We start from the raw sequence: 8486 nt of genomic DNA on the forward strand, positions 1-8486 counted from the left end.
CCTTCTTTCTCTGATGACACTCTTTCCCCTTTGCTTGAAGACTCTTAACGAGTCCTTTAATAGGCCCATCTAAGGGATTTACCTGGCCAGGGGAGGCCAATTCTTCTTCTGTCTCGCCCTCATCTCTTTCTTTACCTCCAGAGCTTTAACTATTGTCAGATCCCAGCCTGCTCTGGGAACCAACTTAAAAGCAAATCTGTGAGATGAAAAAAATTTCCACAAAAACATTGCAAAACTTTGTTAATTTATATCAGAATTTTACATTGTGTGTGTGTGTGTGTGTACAGATTCTGAGGGAGTAAGGCCAAAGGGGAACTAATGGTTTTAGATGAGGCTGATTTTAGCTTGATGGGGACACTCACTGAGATTCTGGATTCAATGGCTTCTTCAAGCTGGGAGTAATTCTAATTGTTTGCTTGCTCGGTTGACTTGTCTAAGAAACAAAGCCTCACACTGTGTTTGACTCAGAAACAACCAGTGGCATTATTATTCTAAAACCCAGCAGATGTTGGGAAAGAAGAACAAACAGAACTAATTTCTCCTCGCTCAAAATTCTTATAATATATACAGATTGGAAGAATATAGGATAAAAGGGAAGAGAACATAAATTGGGTGTTTTAGACAATATAGGTGAATAAGATGAGACATATTCATTTAACAATACTATTTGTTTTCGACCCATTGGATTACTCTGAAACAAAATTTAAAACTTGTTAGGACTTTTAGGGGAAAGATTCATTCACTCATTCATTCATTAAAATATATATTGACTATCCAATATGTTCACACAGTATTCTAGGCACTGGAGATATAGTGGTAAACTAGACAGAAGAAAATTCCCTTACGTAACTTACATTCTAGTGAAGGAAGACAGAAAATAAAAAAATAAACTGAAATATACAGTATATTAGAAGGTGACTGTGTAAGGAGAAAAATAAATCAGGATAAATCAAGATTATCAGGGTGGGGAAGTCTTCATTTTAAAAAAGAGTTGTCAGGGAAGTTATAACTGAGAATGTGATGTTTGAGCATGTCCTGAAGAAGGTGCTGAAGTGGCCTTGTGCATAAGACACAAAGAACAAGAAGGGTGAAGGTTGTGAACATGACTGGCTTGATGGCGGAAGAGCGTAACTGGAGTGGAGTGAGCCAAGGTGCTAATAGTAGGAGATGAGGTCAGAAGTATCAAGTAGAGATGTTTTGGATTATTTCTTTACCAATAAGCTGAAAAATAGAGGATTATCCAGTTAAGTAGTGAAGAATTAGAAAGCAGCATTGGTGTTAGACATGGCCTGAAGACCTCCATCAGCAGGTGGAAGGGATATATCCAGGACCGGGTCCAATCCAGCTGTGAAGGCAGAAGTAAGTTGCATAAGTGGTTTCATTAACTGTCACCTTGCCACCTCCTGCTGTGTTGCACTCTACTTTCATGGGAAACTTACTTCGGATCAATTGACTGAAGAGGAAAACATTTAAGTCTGCTTCAAAAATGGGTCTGGACACATTTGCACTAACCAGGAGTAGATTGCTGTGACATCATTTCCTCCTTTAGGAGTGGCCCTGAGGGACAGTGAAGGAAGAAAATTCTCCCGGTGGACGTAAATTCAAACAATTTATCTTACTGTTCACTTTGTCTGTTAGTAGAAAGTCTGAGGTAAGTTATTGATACTGAGTGATGAACAGTGGCTAATGATATAATTAGATTGTCAGGGACCTAAAAGAAACAGAATTGTAAGACTGATCACCAAGAGTCTGGAGGCAGACTTAAATGGATGAACCTCTCTGAACGAGGTTCCAAAGTGTAACTAAATGTATCCAAGGGAATGACTAACAAAAGGCCACTTGTCGATGAAGATTTTAATTATCAGGCAGACCAGATGACTCCCTCCATTTATGCTGCTCTGCCTCTTTCCCAAGCCTCCGTAGTTTTTGATCAATGTGGTTATGGTGACAGGCGGTAAAACACGGACTTTGCCTCCAAAATCCGACTTTGTTGGACTTGCCAGCAAAGCTACCACTGCTGAGCTTGCAGTATACTACCATATCCTGGGGAGGCCAACTAGACTCCTTCCACCATGGAGGGGGCTCTGACACTCTAGATTTTAATTTGCCTTTCCTCTCAATTTATCTTCTTTCAGTATCACCATGTGTGGATTGAATATTTTATATACTATTATGATATTCTACTCAACCTTCCTCTGACCAAGGAAGTTTATTTTATAGTGGAAGAAGTGGGAAAAATGGTAAGGTGCCCCCAGGCCCACAAACAGCTGTGGTCTAATTGGAGTCTCCAATACAGTACAGCTGAGATACACTGCCTTGTGAGGAGAGGACCATCTCGCAGTATCTTTTGAGTCAAGGATCAATATACACTCATATCTTTCATAGATTGAAAATATAGGTTTGGAGACAATAAGATGGAAGTGAGAGTGAGCTTCTCCCAATTGTGCCTAATAATCTACTTGCAAATGTTTTCTCTCCCATTCCCATTCTTCTGGATTTAGTTGGTTTGAATATTTTAGTATTGAACAGCAGAATGTTTCCACCTGGGATACAAATTCCATCAAAACTGAAGCTTAGACTGCCTCCTAGCCACTTAAGTTTCCTCATGCCACTGGCTAAATGGGCATAAATGAAGTAATTGTTGCTGACTGACTACTCCTATCGAAGGTTTCACCACACGGTTGGTCCAGAGAGAAGCATGGAAAGAACTAAAGTAGTCTTCTGGATTTCCTCCTAGTACTGCCATGGTCACTGGTATAATTTAATGAAAGGCTAAAGCTACCCTTTATGAGCAGAAGAGTCAATAGCTCAGTTACATTAGGACTGAAATTTTAAGTGACCCACTGGTTGAAGAGCCGTGACTGTCCGAGTACTGGTTGAGGGCACTCCATGAATGAGTCATGGAGAAGGGACATCATGAGTGCTTTCCTTTCTCAACTGAAAGCCTTGGAGTTTCTCAAGGCCTCCTTTTCTTTATGGGTCCTAAACTTCGACTTTTGTTCCCCAGCCTGAAGAGACTATAGGAAGCTCTCCTCGTCTTCTGAGCCTCTACCAAGAATTAGCAAATGCAGTAGGAGGAAAAATCACTCTGACTCTCAGGTTTACCTCTCTGCATTTCCCTCTTCTCTTGGATTTTAGCCCCTCAAGCCCTCACAGCCTTAGTAGCATGATGACACATTCAAATATGTTTTTTTCAATTAGATTTTTCTAGTTTACCCGGTGGAATGGCTGGTCTGAAACAAGCTAGTCTGTGTTAGCAGACTCATAGAACCATGTTCCTTTCCTTCACAGCACTTGTCTTAGTTTGTAATTGTAAACTCATTTCTGAGATAATTTGCTTAATACCTGCCTTAATTAACATGTAATTAGATACCCTATCTGTTTTTACTCACTGTAGTATCTATAGTCTAGTACTGTGCTAGCCACATAGCAAATGCTTAATATTCAGTCAGCCAATGGATGAATGAACCTTGAACAAGCTGCTTATTATTGACAACAAGCACCTATTAAGTGCAAAACACTGGGGTCAAGATATGGCATTTAGGGTCTAAATATCTCTGATCTCAAATCCTATCATTTATCCTTAAAAACAAAACAAGACAAAATATTTTTCCCTCTGGATCAAGCCTTGTTTCACATGGACTTTAAATGGCTCAGAAAGGAATGAGTGTTTGAAGAAATCATTATACACGGCAAATGACCATCCACTGGGAGGGAGGAGCCTGAGAGAATGACACAGAAAGAACTGGTGGCACAGACTCTAAGCAATTCAAAGTTACTCAGAAAATGGGCACTGATGATTGTTGAAAAGTTAGCCTTCCATGCCTGGAGAAGAGGCCACACGCTGTCAGTGTCTAGGTATCAACTGAATGGAGTTTAAACTGAGTCAATATAATGTGAAAATGGCCAGTGGTAGTTCTGAGGAGGGAATAAGATAAACAAGTGAGTAAGTAGTTAAAAATACAAGATATGATGCTTGTTAAGTCAGAGACCCAGAATCCAATGTATTCTTGAAATTTGTGTGCGTATATAATTGTTGTTTTCACTTTTATTTTATACTTCATAAGTGGGGAAGCTAACTCAATTAATGTTTGCTATCTGCATAAAGATTTATATCTGTGCATACATGTAGATACATGTGAATTAGAGTACATACATAATGGTTTAGTAATGCTTTCTTGGTTGTAAATCCTTGGAAGAAGTCTAATTACTCTGTCCTTATTTCTTAGTTAGGCACTATGAAGCCCCCATGACAGTTAGTAACTGTGAATAAGAGTACTATAAAAGTTACTCAAGTAATTACCTCAGAAACTGCAACTCTACTAAAGTGACAAATCATAGAGTTAAATAACAATTGAAAAAACAAAATAGTTCACTACCATATTAAAAGTTACTCAGCCTGCCAGTTTCTAGATGCAGGTGAGTAGGGCAACAAATTTAGAAATAGACACGTGTCCATTCTACATGATCCTAATTAAGTGTTTTTTCATGAGCAATTTTAAGTTGCAATTGCATCATTTTAGAAGAAACTTTGATTCAGAGCTAGCAGCTGCCGTTATATTCAGCTTTTGGCCACAAAGACCCAGATAGGCTAAACAAAGTAGAGGTCATATTCCGTCATGTAACAAAAGTCTGAAAGCATGCTGTTCTGGGCTTGTGTGAAAGCTCCGTGGTCATTAGGGAACCACACTCCTATTTTTCTTTAGAGCATGGCTTTGTGTCTTCAAGGACACATGATGTCTCCTAGAACTCCAGTCATTGTGAACAGGTTTCAGGCAGAAGGTGAGGAGGAATAAATGACAAAACTACTTTTCCCCCAGTTGAGTCAGCCTCCTTTAAAGAGGTTTCCAGAAAGCCAGCAGTGAGTTCTTACTCACTGCTCATTGGTCTTGTGTCATGGCAGGGGAAGGCGGAAAATGTAGTCACTGAGCTGGGTACGTTGTCACCTGGAATAAAATTTGAATTCAACAGAATACAAGAAAGGGCAAAATAGATATTGGGTTCTGTTACAAAGGTTCAAAGTGATCTCAAAATTTCAGGGCAATAGCTATTTTTAGATACATAATATGTGCCAGGCTGTTCACTGCATCCTGGGGCACAAAGACAAATATGATGTTGGGCCAGCTCTCGAGGATCTGATTGTTTAGTGGAAGAGACAGACTATAAACAGCTGGTCTCAAGTTGCACAGTCATAATGAGAGCTTTGCTGGGGGAGTTGTGGGAGAGCAGAGCTGAACTCAGTTTAACCCGGAGGTTTGGGCTTCCTGAAAGAGATGTTCCCAGAATCTAATCTTTTTTTTTTAAAGATTTTATTTTTTTCCTTTTTCTCCCCAAAGCCCCCCGGTACATAGTTGTGTATTCTTCGTTGTGGGTTCCTCTAGTTGTGGCATGTGGGACGCTGCCTCAGCGTGGTCTGACGAGCAGCGCCATGTCCGTGCCCAGGATTCGAACCGACGAAACACTGGGCCGCCTGCAGCGGAGCGCGCGAACTTAACCACTCGGCCACAGGGCCAGCCCCCGAGAGTCTAATCTTGAAGGATAGGTCAGAGCTGAGTGACATTCCAGGTTTGCGGAACTCTATAAGGGAAGCTAAGGATGAAGGTAACATCATTGTTAAATAGGAATTGAAAGCAGTTGGGGACTATTGGCAGGTAAAATAGAAGGTAGAAGTGAAAAAGTAATTAAAGACTCAAGTTACAGAGGGCCTGGTATGTTAATGGAATAACAAGTCTATGGAAAGCCTTGGAAGGGTTTAAGCATGAAAACCCCATAGTCAAGTTGAATTTTAGGTATGTTGTTCTGACTGCTGTGTGGAGGAAGTTTCAAAGGAGGGCAAGATTGAGATAAAGAGAATTATTAGGAGGCTATTTCAGTGGTCAAGGTGAGAAAGAATGGAAACCTGATCAGGCAGTAGTAGTAGGGATGGGGAGAAGGATTATGTAACCACGTGGGAGGAATAATTAGTTAGTGAGTGGAAAGATGTGGGTAGTCGGAGAGAACTGAGTTTAGGATGACTACAAGATTTCTGCTGTAGGAGACTAGGTGGATGACGGCACCATTAATTGAAACTGTAAACATACCAGTGGGAGGAGCAGGTGGGTGAGAGCGGAGGAGAGGGAAAAAGATGGGCTCCGCTGGAACATGTTGAGTTTAAACTGTCAGTGTAATATCCAGTTGGAAATACTTAGTAGGCAATTAGATGTAAAAATCAGAAGCTTGTGATGAGGGTGGAAGAAATATATTTTTAAGTCATAGCATAGAGCTAGCTAAGTCGTAGCATAGAACATAAATCTATGTGAATAGACGAGATTGGCTTTGGACAGAGGGTAGGCAGAGAGGACAAACAAGTTAAGGTAGAAGCTCTGCTGACACCAACATCCTAGGAAGAAACACTTGCTAAAGGCAAAGAAGAAATGTTAGAGTAGTTACTGAGTTAAGCAAAACAAAACAAAACAGGATTACTAAGGGCTTCCTGTGGACCAAGCACTGTACTGTGGTTAATAATCCTGACATGAATGTGACAGACAGTTCCTTTCTTCATGGAGCTTAGAGTGTAGGAAAGTCACATGTTAAATAGAATTTACCTCTATTATAAATGATACAAATGAAAAGAACAGTCTGCTGGAGCTTGCAAGATGGTGACTACAGCTAGTTTGGAAAAGGCTTCCTGGAGGAGGTAATATTTAAGCTAAGACTGAATAATGAGATGATTAAGTGAGGGGAGGTGGTTAGAATTCAAGACAAAAGTATTACAGATGGTCCAGAATGTGCAAAGGCCCTGGATCTGGGGAGAACTTGATGCATTTGAGTTGAGATATCAATGTGGTGGAACATAAGAAAGAGGGGAGAAAAGCATGTGACAAACCTAGAAAGGTAGGGAGGAGCTAGTTCATGTAAGACTAAATAGTTCATATTTATCCCATATTCCAAGAGAAATAGAGAACATATGCAATGATCATTTTAAAATTCGTCTGCCTAACTTCCTTTTTTTTTTTTTTACTGCCCCTTCTCCACTCTATGAGACTTTGGTAGAATTTTCAATTACCTGGGTGGGTTTGCATCCCAGGATAGCTAATGAGAGCACCCCATTCCTTTGGAGACAAGGATAAGGTTAAGGGTGGGATATAATCCAAGTAGGTCAAATCATAGTTTAATTTATGTAGATGATTGGGTGAGAGAATTTTCTTTTCCTCTCCTAGATTTGCCATCAGTCTTGATACAACATGCAGAAGCTTGTCTGAAAAAGAAACCAAATGGAGGCAAAGTAGCCAAGAGATGAGAAAAGAGTACAGACCCTGATGATCTCATTTGATCCTTGGATTCTCCCATGATGCCTCTTGGACTATTCAGTTTTTAAATGCAATTTTATCCATTTTTGAATGATCATTAAGTTGGGTCTCTGTCATGTGAAGTTAAAGCACCGTATATGTCAATGGATACAGTGTCAATATGTAGAAATCAACTTTATTTCTATAAGCTACCAAGATGTAATTGAAACATAAAATTTAAAAAATTATTTACAATAGCACCAAGAATAAAATCTAATGAAAAATTTGTAGGCCCTTTACACAAAACTACAAGATTAAGCCCAGAGAAATTAAAGATCTAAATAAATGGAGGATGCTATCAAGTTCAAAGATTGGAAAAATTCTTACTGTAAAGATGCCTGTTTTTAAAAAATTGATCCATAAAATCAATGCAGCCTCAATCAAAATTCCAAACTATGTATGTATTTGTGTATAATATATAAAATATATACATGCATATTATATGCATATATATTTTTTAATATGTGTGAAACTGACTCTAAAATTTATATAGAATTATTTTAAGGTCAAGCATAGCCAGGACAATGTTGAAGAAAAAGAAAAACCTTATTGTGTAGCTACAGGAATTAAGGCAGTGTGGTATTGGCACAAGGATAGACATGTAGACCAATGGAAAAACATCTTTTTAGTGAGCAGAGGAGTGGATGGGAGATCAAGAAACAAAGGTGGTGAGGGTAGATCTATCTTAAAGAAATTTGGTTCTAAATGGAAGGAGAGAAATAGGGATGAAATTAGAGGTAAATGAGATGTTGGGAGACATAATGTCCTAGAGAACCAGAAGTTCTTTCGAAGAACCACTATTTAGAAGGGCAGGCCCCCTCCTTCCTTCTCTAACCCCCATTCTTTGACTAATGCCAAGTAACACAGAATTGTCGGCAGTTGTATACAACTTGCAAATCACACAAGCTTGGAAGCTGCCAGGGTTATTCAGTTTAGGTTTCAGAGAGAATTCAGGAGAACATCAATAGAGAGCCCAAAGCAAGTGCACTCACTGAGAGCTCAACACCCCTCTCAGCTGCATGCGGCACTCTCTCCCTGCCTCAGAAGGGCAAGGATTTTGAGAGAAACCACAGGTCGGCTTACAAGAAAAAAGTCAGAACTTTGGGATTCTTAACTAACCCCTTTAGGGCAGGAACCGTGTTTTTTTTGACTTTACAT

At 39.6% G+C, this 8486-nt stretch overlaps 1 long non-coding RNA gene across 1 annotated transcript in view; it reads left to right on the forward strand.

Moving 5' to 3' along the window:
* Nucleotides 1-7637, forward strand: part of LOC103565902 (uncharacterized) — a 201513-nt gene extending 193876 nt beyond the window's left edge. Inside the window, exon 11 of the long non-coding RNA XR_011533936.1 lies at nucleotides 7200-7637. This is a non-coding gene — a long non-coding RNA (uncharacterized lncRNA). The remainder of the gene's footprint in view (nucleotides 1-7199) is intronic.
* Nucleotides 7638-8486: the final 849 nt, after the last annotated feature.

This window comes from Equus przewalskii, chromosome 27 (assembly GCF_037783145.1).
Source record: "Equus przewalskii isolate Varuska chromosome 27, EquPr2, whole genome shotgun sequence".
NCBI classification, from domain to species: domain Eukaryota; kingdom Metazoa; phylum Chordata; class Mammalia; order Perissodactyla; family Equidae; genus Equus; species Equus przewalskii.